Here is a 24,063-nt window from a genome sequence, read left to right as displayed (position 1 = left end):
GGACTACTGCAACACCTTATTCTTAGGCTCTTTCGAACGTAACCTGAATAATGCTCTCAGGTCGGCACTAAACATCCCACGGTCCAATCACATCTCGGCCACCAGACATGATGTACACTGGCTCCCAGTGCAGGACAGAATATCCCTACATGCGCTAGTCATCACACACAAAGGCCTGTCCAACACAGCCCCGAAATATCTAGCTGATAAATTCTCTAGGATTTCATCCTCCAGACCCATCAGATCTATCTGTGCAAACTGTTTTGACATCCCTAAATACAAACTAAAAACTGCAGGTGGGTCCAGTTTCCCGGTGCTCGCCTATAAGCGTTGGAACTCTATCCCTGCAGTCATTAGGGCTGAACCCTCTTTCTGGACCTTCAGATCTAAAGTGAAGGACTGGCTATTTATCCAGTGACTCTATATGCAACATTTACCAAGTATGCTTTAGTGACCAGATACCCCAGGGGTCGGTGCACTCTACAAATAATAAATTAAAGTAAACTATACTAAACACTTATCATGCTCGACCTTTCTTCGTTTTTCTGCTCTTTCTTGAAACTTTTACCTACATTGACCGATACCAGGTTTAGCATGTTATTAGCTTCTCTGCCCCCTCATTATCATAAATGTGACTACCATGACTCTTTACACACAGACATCCTTATACACCACATTTTATGTCAATGGCTGATCTCACATCCCAATTGTTTCTCACAGCTTGTTCTACAGCCTCCAAAATGACTCTGTTACACCTTTCCACTCTCCAATTGGTCTGCGGATGGTAAAGTGCTAAAAACCTCCACCCAATTCCAACACTGTGAGCATACTTCATCATTTCCACACTCGTAAATTGCACCCAATTATCACTCATTATCTTGGCAAACCTTCTCTTCTGAAGACACCTTCCAAAAAGGTAACCACATCACATGAACTGACACCTGTTTTGCTTTCATGCACGGATATATTCCTCCCCACTACACTGAATGAAAAGCTTTGAATTCTGAAGGGGAAATATTCATACACACATAGCTAAATAAAGGAAATGGCTCTGATATAGCCCCTTTATTTACCAAATAAACCATACACAAATTAATAAATTCAACAAGAATAATAAATGGATCCATGAAGAGAAGTAAAATACAACACTCTTGAGAAATAGTTAAAGAATGTCTTCATCTCGCCAGAAAAACTGCACTAGAAAGCTCCTCCACAGGCACGCAGACTGTTTAGATGCCCCCTTTTTAAGCCATTTTAAATGCATGATGGAATTTTCCAAGTCTCTGCCAATTCAAAAATTAACATGGGCCGCCCCCAGTTGGAGTGACCCATAGCAAACCAGAAAGGCAAAGCTTTTCCCTTTCTCACGAAAATAGCCAAAATAACTACATACCATAACAACGCTATCAATTACCAGCTGACACCTGGCTTAATCTTAGCCATCTATGCGTGTAGCTTCTCTCCAATGTGTCCCTGAAGCATTGCAAAATAACATAAGCAGTAGACAGCACTGAAAACATGTTTACCAATGGAATAAATTGAAAAAGGTTTGCATCAAGTACAGCTTCCACTGAGGCCTGAAGCAAATGTCCATTATAGCTCTGGGTGCACTGCACTCAAGCACTAAATTTTAGTAAAAAGCGCACATAGGAACAATGTTTTAGTAAAAAGTGGACAATGGTGTGATGTTTTAGTCACAAAAGCATTACAACACCTCATACCCATTTGGATTTGACCCATCCAGAACAATGATGCACCTTTACTATAAGAAATCTCCTCTCTCGCCCAAATCTATTGTATGGGCCAACAATGGCAATACCCAACTGCTCCCAAGCTTCTTCAGGTTTAAGTACTACACACATCTCATTATTTTGAATCTTGCAACTTTTGTCAGAATTTTGGCATGGCCAACAGTTCCTCACAAACCTCTCTACCATCAAATCCATGCCTGGCCACCAGTACTTTCTGTCCTTGTAGAACAAGAATTACCTTCATGAGCCTTCTATTTTAACTACGCTCTTAACTTCTCCAGTGGCACCAATTTGTCACCTCTGACTAACACTCTGCGCTCTATAGAATACTCTTCTCTAACCTCCCAGTGTGGCATGATATTTGTAGATGAGCAGCCAAGTGTCCCTGCAGGAAGTCCTGCCCCTCTCCCACCTATATGCTGGAAATCTGAAATCGTACCATGCTTGACACCAGTAATTGTGACTATTCCATGTTGAAACTTCGAGAAAAGGTATCCATTAAGATCACCCTATCACATGTATTCCCAAAGAGATTACCATCTCTTGGAGGAGATCCCCGAAGGAATATGAAAAAGTGAGAAAGAGAAGTTGGTGACATCACAAGAAACGAGCGTGATGCACAAAGAAGATTGGCTGAAGAAGAGAAAGTATGGACCTTACACAAACTGATCAAGAAGTAAAGAATCAATTAAACTTTCATATGTGAGACAAAGATTGCACATGTGAAGAGCACTGCAGAAAATTCAAATCGTTCAATAGCTGTACAGATGCAGCAATGCAAGTAGACTACGTGATCACAGAAGCTAGCTATACGTAGAGTATAGACTGTAGGCGGAGCTGCCAATACATAGAAGCTGGACATCAGTGTCACACTTTAGTAAGTTCAAACCCATGAATAGAAGGGCTGAAAGCTGTGTCGCAGCAGAGAATTGGCTGGAGCATGGAAGAATCGAGAAGGGCTGTCTGGCCTGGTGTCAAGGCTGGAGCTGCCAAAGAACTGGTTATCTATCCTTGAACAACAGTGAAAGTGAGATGCTGAATCATCCCTTGTTAAGGTGCAAGGAAAGAACACCACGTGTGCCAAGTTTCATTCATTTGAGACAATTAAATGCTGCAATATGGGCTGAATTATGGTCTCCTGTCACATGAGCCAAGGATGAAAATAGAAATTGGGCATGCAGTTCCAGAACTATGATACCGCATGGCCGTACTCCCTGATTTTCTCAGAGGCAAGGATACTTGCAAGGCCAAGTTCAAAGGCAATCCTCATGGCAGAATGCATCGGTGATGAGAGAAGGTAGGCTAATTGGGTGGGGAGGTACAGTCCAGTCCACCTCCTGACACCTATGGTATGCTCACGTGCTGCTAGTGAGCCTAATGTTCCAGAAGGGCACGAGTGTGCCAACCAATTGTGGAGGGTCATATAACGAAGGGCCCTATACTTTGAGAGCCAATGATTTACTGTGTATCTAAAGACGGATGAAGATGACTTGTGCTAGGGGTGGGCATGAGTTGTCCACCTGAATGTAGAGACCCAATCACAACCTTACTCCTTATAGAAAGTATACTTAGATGTTCTCCTTGAGCCAACTACAACCCCTCGTAGGTTTTCGCTTATTTGCCAGGTAGTATGACATCACGTATGACAAGTTTTTACTATAAAAGTATACTTTTTTATGAAATGTTTCGAGAGAATGCTGTGCAATGTCCGTTGATGTCCGTTGTAACTCCCTGTTTTAGACAATTGATAATTAAACAGTAAAAAGTCTTTGCTATCTTCCTGAGTTGGTTTGATTATTTGGTGTAAAGTGTTACTCTGCATCCCATCTACTGCATGACACGCTATCTGCCAAGGGGCCTAAGTTCACATTCTCTTCCAGTGCTCCTTTGGCTGGCCATCCACTAATCGTGAATTGAACAACTTTCCCTGGTACCTGGTCTCCTGCAAATTCCTCCATCCATTTGTTCTTGGAAATAACCTCACAGACTACTGCCACAACAACTTCCCACTGATCTTCATCTGACGCAACCTTATCCTTAACTGGTAACCATGAAAGGAAATCTGCTACATTATTAACGGACCACAAAGTCGTAATCTTATAATCTCACACTCAATCTTGGCATAGCTTTGCATAAACCCTTGACTGTCAACAACTCCACTAAGGGTGTATGGTCCATACACACTGTAAATCTACTTCCCCAGATGTATTTCCAGAAGAAACTTATCCCCTAAATGCAAGCCAACAACTCTCTTTCTAGAACTGAATATCTATTCTCTACTTCAGTCACTGGCCTTGATGCATAGCAAATCACCCATCTGCATTTCTCCACAACCTGTGATAACACTGCACCCAGTCCTACCCCACTGGTATCCACCATAAGATTGGTCTCTCTACCAACAACAAATCCAACCACTTACATGGCTCCACAAATATTGCCTTTTATGACATTGGAAGCATGCACACATTTCTCGTCCCACACAAATCCACTGTCTTTCCTGAGCAACTTCCTAATGGGTTCTGTGATACTTGCTAAATTGCACATTCACTTACTATAGTACTCACACCGACCCAAAAATGATCCCACGTCTACCTTATTTGTAGGGGCTGGTGCACTCCTTATAGCCTCCGTTGCATCCACCTTGGGTCTGCATCCTTTCCCACTTACAATGTAACCCAGGAACTCCAATTCGCGCTCCTTTAACTTACATTTGCTTCTCTCCACCTTTAAAACTTTATCAGCTAACTTTTGCGAAATTATCTGCAATCTCTCATCATGCTCCTTCTCTCCCTTTCCAGGCACTATTATATAATCTTGGTATACTAGTATTCCTTTTAGTGCCTTGTGCACCTGTGTCTTGGCTCTTTGGAACACAGTGGCTGCCGATGCCAACCCAAAAGCCATCCTCTTATAACGATACATCCCAAAGGGTGTGATGAATGCCGTTAAGTCTCTACAATCCTCTGTCAAGTGTATCTGGTGATACACATTAGATAAATCCAATGTTGCAAAAACGCTCGCTCCTTCGATACAGTTTAACATCTCTGATATGATCAGCATCGGGTAATTGTCCACTTGGATGTTTCTGTTCAGGTCTCTTAAGTCTGCACATAATCAGAGTTTTCAATGTTTTTGTATCCCCCACAACAATAGGAAAATTCCCCTACGCATTGTGAAGATTCCATTTTTTCAATGACGTTCTCTTTTTCCACTCTGTTCATTAACGCAAATGGGACAGTCTGGCTAACTTGTGGATCCCTGGGACCGCCTTGAGTTTAAGTATAATTCGGTGTGCGTACCCTTTAAGCAGCCCCAACTTTGCTTGGAACACATCATCCTTTTGTTCTTCATCTTCTCCAGCTTCAAGCTTTCCACCCCTCACATAAGGTACACGGTCAACTTCGCATGGATCAAGTCGAATTTTCAGCTTAGCTTGAACCCTCCAGCCCAGTATGTTCACTCCTTTCTTCGCTACATATTTCTTCAACTCAGCTGTGCGATCCTTAAACTGCACCTTACTCATGAAGTAACCAAGAAGGTGTATTTTAAACCCTTCAAACGCTCCTGGGTTTCTTATGTCCGAAGGGTGTAACCTGTGTTTGAGACCTTTATTTGTTCATTCTCACAATTTTCTTTCTGTAGTTATCGTATATGGTGAACAACTATCTACCATTACTTTCAGTAGCCAATTTTCGACAATACCTTCACGGCTAGTGCACTTCATCCAAAGTTGATTGTCGTCACGCACTTCTACAAATCTGTCTTGCTCTGAATCAGAATCTTCTTGTACAACTGACATTCTCTTTTTATATCTGCAAACTACAGCAAAATTACCTCTGCCCCTGCATGCCACACAAATCAATGGATGGACAGTTGCGGGATGTAGCATAATGTCCTGCTCGCCCGCATCTGAAACACCTATCCTGCGCTCTTGTTTCGCCTGACCGATATGTGCCCTGTCACTGCTTTTCTCCTTTCTTTATGAACAGTGCCATCCCGATCCTTATGTCTTGGCTATGTTTCACCACTGGACTCCTCTTCCTTATCATTTTGTATCTCCTTTTTATTTCTGACCGCTGTTACACGTGCATGATCCCCTTTTCTTTCTTTCTTGTTCCCTTCAGACTGTTGTACTTCCTTCTCCTTACACTTAATTTCTTGTTAACACCTCTGAGTGTGTGTTATCCTCTTTGCAATTGCCAATGCTTGCTGTAGTGATGGTACTCCTACCATTCACAAACTCTCTTGGATCGTAGAATCCTTGATGTGTATGATAATCTGATCATGTATTAACTCTGTCGTAATACCTGCTCCAAACCTACAAATAAGTGTCAATTTCTTTAAAGAAGACACATATTCCTCAACAGAGTCTTCTTCTTTTTGTATTCTCATATAGAAGTCGAATCTGTTCATTGCAACATTAGTCCATGATGCATAATAATAATCTCGATGTCTAATAGTGCATTAATGTGCATCCAAGTCTCCAGCATCCAATTCTGATAAAACTGGAAGTTCCCTATAGTTGTGCTGCCCTTCTGGGCCAAGGGCATGCAACAAAAGTAACTTCTGCTTTCCTGCAATATTCCCTCCACTATGGTCAAGGAACAGCAGGGGTGACCAGAATTTGGGAGGAAACATTCTGGGGTATACCATGTGATTCCTTGCATAGCCCTGCTCAGAAACATCCCTTTATTCTCTTCAGTAAATGTTCCTTAGTGCTGTACCACGTGCATAGCCAATCACTATCTTTTGTTTTGTGACAAGGAAGATATTCATTAAACACTGAAGACTATAGTTAACATTCCTGTTACGTTGACGAGGAGGATGAGTCTTCGTAGCATACAAGTAGATATTTTTCTTATCTAAAATGGCTGCACATCGTTTGACGTCGTTGTGGCCTTTCCTCTAATTGTTTTTCAAGATTGAGTCTGCACGTATCGGCTTGGTGAGCATCAATCGAACATTTGCACAACGCGTCTCGTGCACACAGCTGCCCTAAAAATAGTGCCTTTACTTCACAGCATACCTGGTTTCTTTCTGAAAATTATGCTCAGCGCTCTGTGAGTTCCTGGAATCTTGCTGCTTCTCAGCGTTGAATCTCCTTGCCTCTGAGCGCTCGTGCCAGCAGGCTGCCAGCAGGCTGCCAGCTGCTCCACATCGGTCTTCTCTGTTGGGGAGGATCAATCATCACCAAATAATGCCACCACATAGGATACAGTGAGTGGAGAATAATATACTTTAATTCACCAGCGGACCGGCACTCCGACCATCCCCCTCTTCTGTCTCTCCCAACCGTCCGCCTTACCCCTTCTACATTTTCATTCTCTCTTCTCATGCTACACTTGCGAGCGAAGCGAGTATAACTAACAATACAAAATTAAATTATGAGGACAGCCCTCTTAGTGCACTTCTTGCTGATTTTTGTTTCCCGAATGGCAATTTCAACAAATTTCTTTTGCTGAATTTGCCATTTTGATTTTACTACAAAGAGCAGGGAGATACCCCTGCGGTCCCCTTATACCCCCACACCAATATAAACCTTACCTCAACTTACCATCTACCAGTTTGTGGTAAAGAAATGGCAACAAGAATGTGGCAAAAATGAGTTCGGCAAAGTTACCATTTGGCAAAAGTGATGTGTACCTTTAATGCAAGATGCTTGAAGCCATATGCACCCATTACATCACAGACCATTGCTGCAAATCCCATTTCATCAAATGTTTTAATGCACATTTCACAGCAAATCTAGGAATTGGGTTTGGGTATTAATTAAGGTTGGGGGATGTGGGGAGGTTGCGGCGGTCTGCACCAGCATTTATTTGCATTGAACTGTGGTCTAAAAAATTAGATGAAATGAGTTTTGCAGTAATATTTACAATGAAATCACATACATCTCTTGCAGCAAGGGCTCCCACCATAGGATTCATACTAATGTTGTATTTCAAGATTCCTCTTGTTGTAACTAGAATTTTGCTTGATATTTTTTGATATGCTTATGCCAAGCCAACTGTGAGTCAAGCATGACTGTAAGAGAGGTAGGTGTACATACTAACTTTCTGGAGAGAGTTTCCATTGGTTGTCCATTCAGTATTCTTTGCTTTGGACCAACTCTTGTGGCCTTAAATGTACTGCATTTAATAATGTGTTTACTTGGTAGTATGACTGTATTGTCTGAAAAGGTTACCACCTGATTCATTACATCTGGCATATCTGCAATATTCGAGTTAAAATTAGGCGTGCCAAGACGCATCCCTGCTTAACATCAATTTCTGTCTGAACCATGGGCGTAATTTTAAGGGGCATGTCCCCCCAACTTTTGTGGCATGCCGAATTAGCCACCCCATCTTTTGGCTGGGGCAGAGCAGGGCAGGGGGCAACATTGCAGCAGCTGCATCAATTAACTAATTGGACAGTGCAAGCCTGGCTGTCCATTACATAAAGCGGGTGGCGAGATACCCTGCGCGGCTCAGTTACTCACCCTGGCTGGTGGCCTGATTCAAATTCAGCAGCCACTGCCAGGGTGCTGGACTGGGTGGAATTCATAGTATTCATTTATAGTATTCATATGTTCGCATTTAGTGTGTTAAATACATATTTTATTTGGGGGGGGGGGTGCCTTTGTCAAAAGATGCAAAAGGTTACCATTTCACATTACCTTTTGTTATGATTAAGTCATTAAAGACAGCCTTCAAGCCATTCTTTTAATTTTGTGGAATTGCATTCTGGTATTTGTAGTCTTCAAGATGGGGTGAAAATAACACATTTGTACTCTTATTGTTTGGCATATTTCAATAAGGATGCCTACATTGCTGGAGTACTTTAATTATGGTGTGTGTACTTTTCAGGTCTGATTTATAAACAGAATATTGCTGAAAGTCAAACGTGGCGATGAGGAGGGGAAAGGATAAGAGGGCACATTTGTTGTGATGATTTACCAAGTCCATGGATGTGGGAAGAGAGGTTGCTGGACTGAAGATGTTCTCCCTGGTCCTGTGTTGATTTTCAGGGTACAAGTTGAGATTACATGTGTGTTGCTTGCGTCTGCTCACTTTTTTCACAATGCCGACTCCATCCCCCTTGGGTGTTTTTGAGGCCAGCATGCAAAAAAGGTTGTTTTCTCAAGTTTTCGTCCACCAGGATTTGAACCCACAAAATCACATGAAAGTGTCCCCAAAGCACACATCTTGTAATGGTATTTTGCATTCCATAGAATATTTCAAAATAGATTTTTCCGTTAAAAGGTGCACACCTTTTACACTTTGACAGCAGTGTACTAGGAAAATCTCCTTTAGCTGTTTTTTTCTCCGAGTATTGATGATTCCTTTTGTAAAAGACAATGTTCTTTTCTATTAAGAATTGTCTTCCATTAGGAAAGGCCAGTTGAATTAAATGTGCGTATTTCACTATAGGATACGTTCAGTCCCTGTGCGTATGTTAATGAACCCCCACACTTTCTTTCTGGACTTGACACCTATTGATGACATTTGAAGACCTGTGGAATAGCTTACTCCAACTGCCTTAGTACCTTTCGGGTAAATAGGCTTTGTTACGATTGCACTATCCTGCAGCAAAAGCACTTTGCCGTGTCTGGCCAGGACCAATCCCTGTCCTTAAATCCTTGGAATGTGCAGTCACCTTAGGTACGTTTGGATTACTTACCAGTGATCTTCATCACTCTTTGCCCCGCTCTTCCTCGTCACCGTATTTTCTTTTGAGGTCCCCATCTCTACAAATGATTCAGCTCTCTCGGTCGGCTACTCCAAAATAAGCCTCACTCCTAATATTACTACAACCGTAATATTAACAGTTAAAATTCAGATATTGAGCGTCAGTTTATCTGATCCCTGCGGATATTAATGACCATTCCTTTTACATAATTTTCTACGAGGGGACCCACACATCATTTGCCGCCCAGACCTTGCAAATCCTAGGGCTGGCCCTGACTGCGGACTAACCCTGTAGTGAGGGGCTAACTTTTAGAGACTGCGGGAGTCACCGGGAGAGGGGTAAACTTTGTGGGTGCATCTGCATATTCAAATGAGACTATTCTAGTCAGCTTAAATGTTAAATTCTGTTGACTCGTTGTGTTAGAAACACACACTTACTTAAGAACTTTGGAATGAGATGCCTGCTGTCTCCCATGTCCTGCTCACTCCCCTGACATGCAAGTACCAAGTCACTCATCATGATTTCAATTGCCAGAAAATGTATGCATACCATACAAATTCAGGTGCTAACAATGAAATGTGCTAAATGATTACTAATTACCTGACCTTTGTTAAAAGTGCACCTCTCCCCCAAGCACTGTTTGTCAGGTCCTGTCCTGCTATGGCTTTTTAGTTCAGCTAGGTCAAGTCAACGTAGGTCAACATTTCGGTTGTCAGGGCCATGGGGGGATAAAGCATGGTCTGCTCAATGGCTGTGCGCCACTGTTTGCATGTGTTATTGTGTATGTAATGTACATATGAATGTTGTGGGCACATACTGCATTGCAATGGAGATGCTGGGTGCATGTTTGTGTGAGTAGGTGAGTGTGTACAAGCATATGTGTGTTGACTTTTGTATCTGAATGAATGAAAAATAATGCATGGTTTGTTTGTTCTGGGTGGATTTAATTTTGTGAATGTTATGTTGTTGTGTCACTAGGTGGGTGGCAAGCAGGAATGAAGATGTGTGTAGGCCCATTTTAAACATGATGGTTGGGGGGCACTTGCTTAAAGCAAAAACAGTCTGAGGCACGGGTGGGGTGCATATATTACAATGGTGACAAAGATATGGTTAAATAGGTGTCAATTATCTCAATGCGGCCAGCCAGTTTAATGCCCACTGAAGTGCTCAAAACTCTTTGTTGACAGCAAGTGGCTGATATGGAAGAACCAGTGTTAGAAGGCAAAGGGGTGATAACACTTCAGTGTATCCCTTGGGAAGAGAAAATGCAGATTGGAATGCAAGCGCTGCAAAGTGCACATTTTAAGCCCCAGAACTAAAATAGAGAGAAATTAATATAATGCTGTGTTACAAGACCGCTGAGTGCGGACTGGCAACATGGGGGCAGGTGCTGCGGGCCACCCTTAAGGCTCGAGGTCTCTTTTATTTTAAAAGGTTGAAATGCCCTGAGGCCGTCCATGGTAAATGGCTATACATTTTTATTGTGTGTGTATGTATATGTGTGAGTGAGAGGTGCTTTTCAGGTGTGGCACTTGTTTATGGGCATAGAGAAAGCAAATATGAAATATTACATGGCTAGATTCAGACTGGGATTTTGGGACAGCCAGTCTAGCCCTTTTTTACTGTGACATGACTTTATTCTGGGCATCATGATAAAGCAAGCATTTTAAGTGTTATTAATTGGCTAGACTGGCATTGTTTACTGTTGTCAATGCAGTGAATTGTAAAGACACACTGTGGTGTAATAACTTTCAGAAGTCTGGCTTGTCTTTAGAATTAAATTTTAAAGATACTGAACCAATCTAATGCAAGTTATAACAGAGCTTCGGCAAGGGACTCTTGTGGTGTTGTAGTTTAAAGTAATCCCTCAAAGCCACCATTCACCCTTCCTCCACCCCACCCCTTTCCTTCAGTTGTCATGCCCCCCGCCCCCAACATTTTCAGTAAAGTTACTCCACTGGTCTGAACTGACCTTGAATATAGCCTATTTTACCCAGGCAATCTTTCATGCAGATATCAGAGTATAATGATTTGGTCATGAACAAAAGTGCTGGGTTTATCCTGCAACTGGCCAATTGAGACCATAATATAGATGAATCAATGCTATCAAAGGCTTTTTAATAGTCTAAGAAAGAGCAGTACTATAGGGAAAGCTTGACCCTGAACCGGTATGATAACTAGACTTTCAAACAGCCATGTTAACCAGCAAGGCTACTCACCCAGTGGGTTAATCTGCTGATTTCAGACATACACTGATGGGTAGTAACAGCTATAAACAGGCCGTGACTAAGCATAATGATGCTGTGAGACACATGTTGGCCTTACCTATGTGTGAAATTAAATGAATGAGGGTAATTCATGCTGCATACTTATACAAGTACAAGAGTAAATTAAATTGCAACAAGTAGAAAGGTTGCTTGTCATCACTGGAACATTAACGTATTTAAATACAAATGCATGGATGTATCAACTTGCATGTGAATGCTTAGCAGGGTTTCCAGTTTTTGGGTAACACAAGACAGAGACACTTTGGTGAGATAGTTTTTATTCAGAATGCTTAGCAGGTCATTACCTCCTCCTTTTTCTTCCTGGATCAAGGTCAAGGTCAGAATAAACTATCATGAGCAGCACAAAGCATTAGGCCCCATGCTCTCAGTACTGTGTTGAAACGCCACGCCTCAAGTGTGCCTATGTCCTCTGAAATTCTGTCCTAGTACCTGGGTCAAGCACGTTCCGTGAACCGTTAGGCTCCTGTAGCAAGTCAGTGTCTCAGGTTTCCCTGCAGCTTGCTGGGGCTTGCTGAATCCATTGACAGTGGATTTCCACTAACTGCGATACAGGGTGCCACAAGGGGGGCAGCAAGGACAACAATAAGGTGTGGAATCCACACTACACGTATTGTTGTATACATCACTATAAACCCATTGACTGGGTTGTCAAGGAATTAAGACAAAGTCCTCAGAAACTCCTCAGACTCCATAAGTGAAAGCATGGTTTCCCCTTTGACTACCACTGTATAGATGTGCAGCCTTTAGTCTGCACCCATCCCTTCTACGTACAACAAGAAGCCAGCCTACTGTTGGAGTACCCACAATCAATTTGAACTGCAATAAGGGTTCTTAGTCATCAGCTTAAATAGAGACTTTCTGGAGAATTTGTAATGTCTAGGGTGTGCCGGGGAAGACAGTCTCAACTGCTTTTGCTTGAACAGAGACAGAAGCCTGATGCCGTCTATCCATTTCTTACTGTAGCATGACATCTTTTACTAGGCAACTATGATAGAGCAAGCATGATAAGTGATATTGCATGGCAATAGGGGTGCCCACAGCAAGTATGAGTGTGTACTGCCCTAGCAGTAACTGTAGACCTCGAAGAGGAGCCTGGGGGAGCAGTAGCAATTGGCATTTTGGTACAGCCATTCTAGCCATTTCCTACTGTGCCATGACACTTTTTACTGGGCACCCATGATAAAGCAAGCATGATAGGTGTTATTCTGCGTATGGACTGGCATTTTGGGGCAGCCCGTCTATCAATGTCTTATTGTGGCATGACATGTTTTACTGGGCTTTTAAGGTAAAGCAAGCATGCTCCGTTTTATGACATGTCTATACTGGCATTTTGGGGCAGCCATTCTAGCCATTTATTACTGTGGCATGATTTGTTTTTACTGGGCAGCTATGATAGAGCAAGCATATTAAGTGTTATTACATGGCTATAATGTCATTTTGAGGCAGCCAGTCTAGCTATTTCTTACTGTATCATGATGTTTTTTTACTGGGCATCTATGGTAAAGCAAGCATGCTAAGTTTGATAGCGTGTCTAGACTGGTATTTTGGGGCAGCCAGTCTAGCCATTTGCTACCGCGGCATGACATTTTTACTGGGCATCTATGAAAAAGCAAGCATTGTAAGTGTTATTATGTGGCTAGACTGGCATTTTGAGGCAGCCATTCTAGCCATTTCTTACTGTGGCATGACATGTTTTACTGGGCAGCTGTGATAGAGCAAACACGTGAAGTGTTATTACACGGCTATAATGGAATTTTGAGGCAGCCAGTCTAGCTATTTCTTACTTTGCCATGATAGATTTTACTGGGCAGTCATGGTAAGGCGAGCATGAAAAGTGGTATTATTTGGCTAGACTGGCATTTTGGCGCAACCAGTCTAAGAATTTGTTACAGTGGCATGCCATTTTATTCTGGGCCCTCATGGTAAAGTAACCATGATAAATTATATTATGTGGATAGAATGGCATTTTAGTGCAGCCAGTCTACCACTTTCTTATTGTGGCATTGCATTTTTTACTGGGCATCAATAATAAAGCTAACATGAACAGTGTTATTAAGTGTCTAGACTGGACTACCTTGTGCAGCCACTTTGGACATATTTCTTCTTGTGACATGGGATTTTTGAAGGCAAAGCCAACAGTAGTATGTTCTTTTGTGAGGATACAGTCAGAAACGAACAAAGTACACATGATTATGTTCTTAATGGGAATTCTGACGTATATTGGTATAGCAAGCATGCAAATGTATGGGCACATCTAGTGTCAAAATGTTTTTATACTGGCATATATTGTGGGCAGAGGCATCATGAAAACGCATTGGGAAATGCTCCTGCGCACTGCTGGTGGCTTGCATCAATTGCCTTATTGGATTTGAGTTACCCATAAAACCAATTGCAAATTTTCTGGCTTTTTACCCAATTGTTCGCAGAAACTGTGCTGTATATTGCGCTATTTTAACAAATTATTTTAAAATATGTCTCTGGTTGTAAACACTGTAGTCTCCTTCGTTGACTCAAGCTCTGTCACTATGCTCAGTGGCTCAGCTGTATTTGTGGGAAATATTTACGCCACTCCAATTAAACAATTCATCAGCCACCACTGCTGGATGAATTCCGCTCCTATCCAAATGCAACTGCTGAGTACACATATATGCAATATATAATGTTTTAAGTTATGACATGACCCACACACATGTTTTACTCTGGGTGAAAATGGACCTGGTTGCCCCATGTAATGTTTTGCATTCTTGTTTCTTAATTGTTGCGAGTGTCTATGCATTAAAAATCCTAAAGTTGTTATGAAAGGTTTAGAGGGTCGAATTATACACTTTGACTGCCTGTTACTGTAGGATATATTTATGATGCAATAGTTAATTTGGGATGCTCATACCGCCCTGCCCCCAACGAGCTCTGCCTTTGATTCAAATAACACCTCAGTGCTCTCCCACCCTTTCACAGTATAGAAGCCAACAACCAGGATGATGTGCGGAAATAATATAGATTTATTGTTCTTTCATTTACAAGACAAGATCCAAATGTACACACTGATTATCACTGAACAGGCCAAGCACTGTGGTGCAAAAACCTTCCTTTTTTGACACTATTTCTTATTGCAAACACGCTAAAACCACAAATACGTTTTTAAAGTCACAGAATCACAATAGGTACAGTTTTCAGTTCTGATCTCTGGTCCCCCCTTGGTCACTTATACATAGAAGCACAGGTCTAGAGAATACTTCAGATGATTGGATCACTCACATGAATATCCCTAATGTATGGATAATCAATGCAAGACCCTATAAAATGACATGACAATCTTATTTAACAGTGTACTTTGTAGGTGGCTTAGCTGAAATACATGTAGCGCTTTTCTATTGGGCAAAAGAAATAAAAATGTGCAACACTCTTTATTTCTGGCCTCTCTGCACACTTCTTTTCTAGCAATGCTCTAGCACAGCAAACATTGAATAACAGACTCTTCTCAACAGATGATGAAACCCTTTCCTTTGCCACTTTCCAGTGAAAATGCACCCCTTCAATTTGGAGTTCCTTGCTCACTCTCTGCAGAAAGAGTGTGCTTTGAAACCAGTTATGTTCACTATACTTTACCCTGGAAACACTCTTCTGCACAGCACAGACCCAGAGATTCAGTTTATGATTTGTAAACCCCCTCTGCTTTTGTGGAGAGCTCAGGGAGAGTTAAATGGCAATATCCTGTTCACACTTGTAAAGATGTTGAACATTTCAAATGTCCCCAAGATCTCCCCAGTGTCCATTGACTATGCTGGAATTAATTACATTATTAATTAATAAGAAATCCCCATTATTAGGAGGAAGATATTAATTCAAAAAGATCCCCACCAATGGTTTGTTCTGTTGAACTTATGTATTTACTTTAAATCCCTCTGGGTTTCTGCACAAGAAACGTCATCAGGCATCATGGGTCTTATCGTTGGAAGCAGTGGTACCTGGGTATGGACGTTACTCCAAAATCCCTTCTTTCTCTGGTTATGGATGGCCCTAGCCTCGACCCTTCTCATTTGTTCTCTCCAGATTTTAGACCACCTATCTTCCTGGACATTTTGTTTTCCCTTTGTCCTTGTCTGCTCCTTTTGTTTCCTTCTGTCTGATCTTGTCTCACTCCTCTTTCTTTCTGATCCTATGGTTGTCTGATTATGAAGATCATCATGAAGCCGCATTTTTCCACTGTGCATTCATTTTCAAAATGGCATACCCACACCCCAAAATATCTAAATTAGCATGGACTGTCTCATTGGCTGAATATAATTGGGTCACATTTAAGGGTACCTGTAAATACTGTAGGTCCTCCAGGTAGGTAATACGTCAGAACATAAAAATTGGACGTAGGCAAATGAGGTTAGAGAGATCATTTGTATGTTCAATACACAATTTTTCTATTTATGTTGAAAAGGGTTTTGTTATTTTTTCACAACACAATTTCAGTACTGTTTGTTCATAAAATACCTTAATTCACAACTGTTCAACACCTAAAGCAATATTTTGTGTGTTTTTCATAGAATAACAGTGTAGCTTATTCACAGGATGTACATATGTTTCAGTTGTAGAATCGTGGCCTATTTCTAATTGGCCCAATGTTCTTTGACTTTCTTCAGGATCAAGGTAGACCAACATGGTGGTCTAGCCTAATGACATAGGTGCAAGATGTCTTCTGGAGCAAATCTACAAGATCAAACAAACAGTAACAAACCAATACTCTCTAACCTCTCATTTAATAGTGACACAGATTACTTGTGTGTAAAAATTAGCAATGATGATGCTGGTTGACACTCATGGTTCTATTATGGTTCCCCAGTTTATGGACAAAATACGATTCACCATATAATCCTATGATACCCTTTTAATTAAATGCATACTTTTTCACTTAATAATCCTTTCTGTTCCCAACACCAGTATCTAGGACTGGCCATCTGGCTTTTGTTGACCTTGTATGCAATAAAGGCATTTAACATTCTTTCAAGGCTCTTAGGCAGAATCATATGCAGTAGCCTTTGGGAACACTACACACAATTAAGACTACAAGTGTAAGTACAATTTCACCCTTGGTACAAGCCTGTACTACACAGTAATGTGGTAGCAGTGCTGAACAGCCAGATTTATCTCAAGAGTAAAGTGCGCAGTAGGACAAGTTACACAAAGGACCAACAAATACAGTGATTCAAACAAACACTTACTCAAGGTTTCTTGGTAAAAGAATATATATTTATTTACACAGTCATTTGGAAAACATTACACTAGCAAGAGCAGCTCAATATCATATATTAATATACTACAAATACACAACCAATAAGTTACTGGACAAGTTCAGCTCCCCTGAAGTGGCTGCAAGAATGGCATTTCAGTTACTTTAAAAAGGGGTAAAAAGACAAGGGTATAAGAAATGAAGCACAAATATGTTCATAGGCTAGGCAAAGGATTTCAGTTCACTACAACCAGCAATTCAATTCAATAGGCCTGGTCCAAAGTCAATGGTTCAGAGTCTTGTATAGGATAGCACAGTTCTGGTAGTAAACGGTTAAGTCTTTGCCATGGATCTTGGAAGAATTTTGTCAGACGAAAAGTTAGATGTTGGTTTAGGGAAGGACAAGCCTTCAAAGTCGGGAAAGTTTCACAAACTTCCACTGCTGCCGAACTTCTGCACCGCACTTGCACAGTACCTTGTAAGTGAAGAAAATCTGTAGCTGAGGCAGTTGTTCCTGGCAGTTCCTGCAGATGTTGCTGTTCCTGAGCTTCAGTCATAGGGACAAGAAAGAGGACATTGGGAAATGCCCAGGGAAGAGGCCACAAGCTTGGCAAAACATCGGTTTAAGGTGCGAGTGCCTTAAAGTCCACGAGCTGGTTTCCTTCCCCCTGGCTATACGGTTTTCAACGGCACTCTGAAGAAAATTCATCCAGGTTGGGGATGGTGTCCAGGTGGCTTGCGAATTGGTTGTTCCCACCAAATCAAGGGAAGAAGTTAACCTTGAAGGGCTTCTCTGTCGTTGGAATTTCAGTCAATTCGGACCTGCAGCAAGGCTTCACCGGTTGTCCAGGAGGTGCAACAGTCGTCTTCCTTCAGCTCGTCTTCGGTTCTTTTGTTCCAGTGGTCGACTCTGCTTTCCAAGTCCCAGAGACCTGCATTTAAACAGTTTTCCCCCATTCATTCCAGCCTTGCCGGACAGCCAGCCAGCCAGCCAATCATGCCAGAGTGTATTCAGGTCTCCTAGGAGACTAAGCACAGGGAGTTTCAGGCACCTCCCTCACATCCTGTCCCCCGCAGACACTCAGGCGCCAGAGGAGGGCTTCAGCACTAAAGCCTGCCAAAGGCCAACGTACAAAGGGACAAGAAAGAGGACATTGGGAAATGCCCAGGGAAGAGGCCACAAGCTTGGCAAAACATCGGTTTAAGGTGCGAGTGCCTTAAAGTCCACGAGCTGGTTTCCTTCCCCCTGGCTATACGGTTTTCAACGGCACTCTGAAGAAAATTCATCCAGGTTGGGGATGGTGTCCAGGTGGCTTGCGAATTGGTTGTTCCCACCAAATCAAGGGAAGAAGTTAACCTTGAAGGGCTTCTCTGTCGTTGGAATTTCAGTCAATTCGGACCTGCAGCAAGGCTTCACCGGTTGTCCAGGAGGTGCAACAGTCATCTTCCTTCAGCTCGTCTTCGGTTCTTTTGTTCCAGTGGTCGACTCTGCTTTCCAAGTCCCAGAGACCTGCATTTAAACAGTTTTCCCCATTCATTCCAGCCTTGCCGGACAGCCAGCCAGCCAGCCAATCACGCCAGAGTGTATTCAGGTCTCCTAGGAGACTAAGCACAGGGAGTTTCAGGCACCTCCCTCACATCCTGTCCCCCGCAGACACTCAGGCGCCAGAGGAGGGCTTCAGCACTAAAGCCTGCCAAAGGCCAACGTACAAAGGGACCAAACCTGGTTTGGCGCGCAGAGACAAACACAAGAAGAACCTTTCTAAAAAGAAATGGCGAAAAATGTTGACCAGACTCTGTTTTTACAGATAGGTCTTGGTCGCCATATTGAAAAACATGGCTGACCCGGTTTTTAGCTAACATTGTTCAGGGTTGGGAAAAATCATGGTAGTTTCTTTAAAACCACTGCCACCAGCCATTTCAATTGGGAAAGGCTAACATTTGACTGTTACATGAGTGTTTAGACTCCGGGGAAGCTAGACAACCCCTCCAGCACTCTATAGGAAGATAGTGTGTGCTGGGTCTTTAAATGTAAAAAGACTAGTAAAGTCAATTTAACCTTACATGCTCTGGGAGACAGTAGTCAGTCCCAGAGAAGGTATTTAAAACTTGGGAAGTCTGAAAGACATCCCTGTGCCACTGCACAGAAGGTGCTGTGTGACACACAAGAAAAAGATGATGCCTATGGAGATGTTTTAAAACTCCATAACTCCATATTCAAAAAACACAAAAGTAAAAGACATTGAAAATGAAAAGTTCAAAGTCCCAAAATATAGTAAAAGACCTAGAGGGCTCTAAAGTAGAGGGAATTTAGCACTTGAGTGAGAATTCTCCCTAACAAAGGCGAAGGACCTAAACATGTGCTTCCTTATCTCCTTGAGCAGATGGGTATAACTCTTCCCCCTGAATCATGTGACATTATTCTGTTGCATCTCAGCTGTCAGTCAGTCCAGAACCCCACCACAAACTGAATTTAATTTTGAGTTTTTTAGGAAGTTCAAAGTTTTTGGGCTGCAGTTTTGTTTATAATTATAATTATTATTTTATAACGCGCTTAATACAACAAGTGGTTTCTAAGTATGGGATCAGGATTCAAACCTGTGCTGCAATGCATTGTCTTGCTTCCAAGACCAACACGTTTCCCCTGAGCTATTGTTCCTCATCTGGTGGTCATCATTCACCATAATAACCCTCCTCCCAGGCACAAGCGTCACCCCCTTCCTGGATTTGCTGAGCTTGAAAGAGAATGACCAAATGGGTCTCGTAAATGTAGTGCGTAGGTGAATAGTGCTTGAGCTTTGTGATCTACTGTGGGATGATTTCCCTTGTTTAAACACAAGTCAGCTCTGATGAACAGAAATTGTGTTTTTTTTCACTTGTTGCATTTTCTTTAGACATGAGGTCTGCAGCAATATCTTGCATTAAATACAACACATGTCTGTTAATTTTCCCACGTGCTGTTTATGTCAATATTTTTCACAGATTAACAGAGACACGCCCTTCATTAAAATGTGCCTTTGCATCACTTCTGCCACTGGAGTTTTCTTTCTGATATGGTACTTGTTCCACCAATGTTTCAGGATGCACAGCATTCTACATGGCAATACTCTGATTTATAAAATCTGCACTTTAGTGCATCTGTCAAATGTAATGGGAAGTAGGCCTGTATCCTTTCAGACTTGTTATTCAAATACAGGCACAATTCATAGTTTTCTTTTTCTGAAGACAATATTACAATGTTTGGTAATTGGGAGTTAAATACTGGCCTTTGTCTGATATCTAACAGTTTGCTTTTAATATTCCTGCACCTTTGGGCCTAACTTAGCCAGGTGCAGTGCACTTGTATCCTGGGGCTGAAAATACCCCACATTTTAAGCAGGAACGTGTCTCAGACTCAATGCCACAATCACTGTTCTTTGAAGCCTTGTCTTGACTTCTGCTCATAGTCTGGGCTTGAATGTCACTTAAAGCCTCCATCTGACTACCTCAGACAGTGTGGCTCACCCTCTCAGAGCCTCATTTCTATTTGTAGTCTGGACTGAACTCACCCTCCAAATGTAATACTGATTTCTGCTCAAAGCCTTTACATGAATACACTCTCATTGAGTTGGCATGTCTCCTGCTCACTCAGATCATGGCCTGAATTCTGCTCGGAATCTGCTCTTGGGTGCCACTCATATTATGGACCTTGGTCCCACTAACCAAATAGGTCTGATTTTCTCAAGAGCTAGATCGGGCACTCACTCTTAGTGTATGGTTCTGATTCCCACTTATTATCTTGTCCTAACTCATCTGTCTGACTCCCAATCACCATCAGCAGTACTCAAAGCCTGCTCCTGACTTCTGCTTATCACTTGGACCTGACTCTGCACCAAACCCTCATCTAACTACCTGAGACAGCATGGCCTTTCTCACAGCCTGGCCTTTACTCCCCCTGGCAACATGGCACTAAGTTCTCCACAAAGCCTTATTTTTTTATTTTTTTATTAGATGTTTATTGTTTCAGATAAACCTTTGCATGAAATACAAAAAGATAATTCATATTAAAACATATTCTTTATAAAATGGACAGATGTAGATTAAAAGAAATGTACACAAGAATCCAAATTACATATTTCAATTTAAACATACAATGTGTCACATATATGACCAATTCTTAAATTAATACGCACATTACAATTCAAAATTCATATAATTTAAGGGAATTCGAGTAAGCCGCAATTGCTAACCTATCAGAATGAATTGTCCCCCAAAGACAGAATCTCCATAAATTGTCATCATTTAACCATTTTATATCAGTAAGCATTAGGGCAAAATACTTAATTCTTATACTTTCCAATGCTTTACAATACAGAATTAGATGTTTAGTTGTTTTGATACCATCTTCAGCATTACAGAATCTACAACATGCTGCCTCTCTGATGACCATTCCCCTTCTTAATAGGACACTTCTAGTCGGAAGCAGATCCCACCGGAAGCGTAAGTACATGGAACGATAGTGTCGATTGGGAAACAGACTTAAATAAGGTAACATTACTTCTCTTTTCTTATGTTCATGGACCAAATGCCAAAGAGAGGAGTAACTATGATATGGAAGCTGTCCACTGTAATTATCCAATGAGCATCATATAATGCTGCCTTTACTTTAGATGGTGCTTTAACCAAATCTTCGATGTCATAATTTAATTCATTCAGAACTGTTATACACTTCTCCTTTAGATGAGTCACAAGTTTTTTGGGCCCCACTACAGGAAATCTATCCATATTTTTACATTGTTCCGAATATGATGTATCCTTTATTGGAGAGACAATACTCCTAAACAAAGAAAGTAGTCTCCAGAGTATTCCCACACGTAATAACAGTAATCCCAATTCAAACCGTATGGCTGCCAACAGCAGTGCATCCGGTACCTTTAAAGTACATCTCCTTATCATGGCTTCCATACGATCTAAGTTGAATAAAACATTGTCAAGCCATAATTCCATGCCATATATAATATTCGGCACAACCATTCCTTCATAAAAAACAATGGCAGGCTTCAGTGTAAACCTTCGAAATTTGCGATCAACATTTAAAAGTTTATTAGTAAGGCCACTTCTTCCATAAAATTGTGCGAATGTCAGTGACCGAAAGCTGGCCTGCAATATGGAATCCTAAATACACCATGTTTGAACTACATTTTACTACTGTCTTCTCAAACAACCATGAGTAATTTACTGGTTTTCTACTTTTCGAGAACTTCCAAATTTTTGTCTTCGTTGGATTCGTTTTTAGACCATTCACCGCAGCTTAACATGGAAATCATGATAGAACCCTCTGCAGCCCGATCTTAGTATCATCCAGCAATAGAAAATCATCTGCATATGCTATCACGGGGATAGCAAACTGGCATAATTTTGGGGCAACAAAAGAGCAAGGAGATAAGTAGTCAAAAAGGTCCAATATGTACAAGTAGTTAAAGAGAGCAGGGGCAAGCACACACCCCTGTCTCAAACGGGAACTAGTTTCAATAGGTTCTGACATATCTCCAATAAGTTTAACTCTTATGCCTGAATCTTCATTAAAAAACTCTAATTAGTAGCATCAGACCTTTAGGCACACCTGAAGACTCTAAATTAGACCAAAGTCTCTTATGGTCCACCAGATCGAAAGCAGTAGTGAAATCAATGGTTGCCATATATGTACATCTGGTGGAATCAAACCAAGCATGCTCCTGAAGTGTCCAAATAATAAAACCATTATGATTTGGTGAATGTCCACGTCTAAAGCCTGTTTGCAATTTAGAAATCCTGCCCGTAGTTTGGGCCCAATTTTCCAAATGTGTCAATAAAAGAGATGCTAATACCTTACTGTCCACATCAATTTATGATATTGGCTGATAGCTAATTGCCTCAATTTAATATGTTTAACAATACTGTCATACAGAACCGATAATACAATTGTCAAATTTTCTGCATCCCCTTTTAGAGTACTATTAGTGAGGCCATTGGGCCCCACAGCTCTGGAGGTATTACATTTCATAATAATCTCAAAAAACCTCCTCAACATCAATATTCAACCTCCAATCTTCATCCACAGTTAAAGCAGAGGCGCAATTAATTACCCATTGAATACTCTTGTTCTGGGAATACAATTTTTTGAAATGTTTAATCCATATGTGCTCGGGAAGCGCTGTTCTCCACAAGGAAGAAGTGACAGCAGATAAATCAACTTCATTTATGTCGCATCTAGGCACGTAATTAACTGACTCGCCCCGACTAGCCTTACCAGGGGGCTTATGGCCACCTTTCCCATTACTACTCTCCCTCCTCAGATCTTTCACCTTTACTGGATCAAAAAGGTCTACAGTGAAGCCAAGGTTACATTGTTTTTGCCTTTCGGGGTGGAGTAATTCAAAGACCCATTTTGGGTAAAAATTAAGTATACAGCAGTTTGTGTTTTTCCTAACAGGAAATTCAACACGCTCTATATGCACTGCAGACAGACCCTAAGATTTGGTATTCCAACAAAGATAAAGAGAACATTACTTCTGTTCAAACAAATATATTGTATCTGTTTCCCAACATATTAGTAAACATGACTTAATACCCTTTCATTTTGTTTTGAGTGGTCTATTGATTCATTCCGGGATGGTACACCTAATTTTAGGGAAGGGATCAGAACTCAATCTGGCCCTAGGTGTGCTCTCCCCAGCTGTCCTTACGGAGTTGCTCAATTCCTGAAACTGTATAGTAATATTATCTTATAATCATCACTCAGTACTCATTGGTAAAATTATGAAGAATCTTGTCTTCTATTTTATTACTGCGGTTTAGGCGTCCTTTATTAATATAGCACCTGTAAGTGTACTATGCCAATGCATTCCGGACGTTGTCCGTCATCAGGGCTCTAGGCACTATCGCCATCATGTTACATTATCATACAAAAATAGCCAGCAAACATTTTCCATAATCATGTCAAAAACCAATAATAACCACATTCCAGTGTTGCGTTCAAATGAAGATCAATCCAAAATCATTCATATCATGTCATTTTGTTAACGGTGTTGTCCATAAAAAGGCACATGCGCCCATGTTTCCAAGTACATATAGCATTAAAGTCATGATAGTTCAGGAATCAACATAAAGTAAATGTGAA

The sequence above is a fragment of the Ambystoma mexicanum genome, chromosome 4q, assembly GCF_040938575.1.
Source record: "Ambystoma mexicanum isolate Mex_15411 chromosome 4q, UKY_AmexF1_1, whole genome shotgun sequence".
In the NCBI taxonomy this organism is placed as follows: Eukaryota; Metazoa; Chordata; class Amphibia; order Caudata; family Ambystomatidae; genus Ambystoma; species Ambystoma mexicanum.
Note: the sequence above shows the minus strand (reverse complement) of the source record.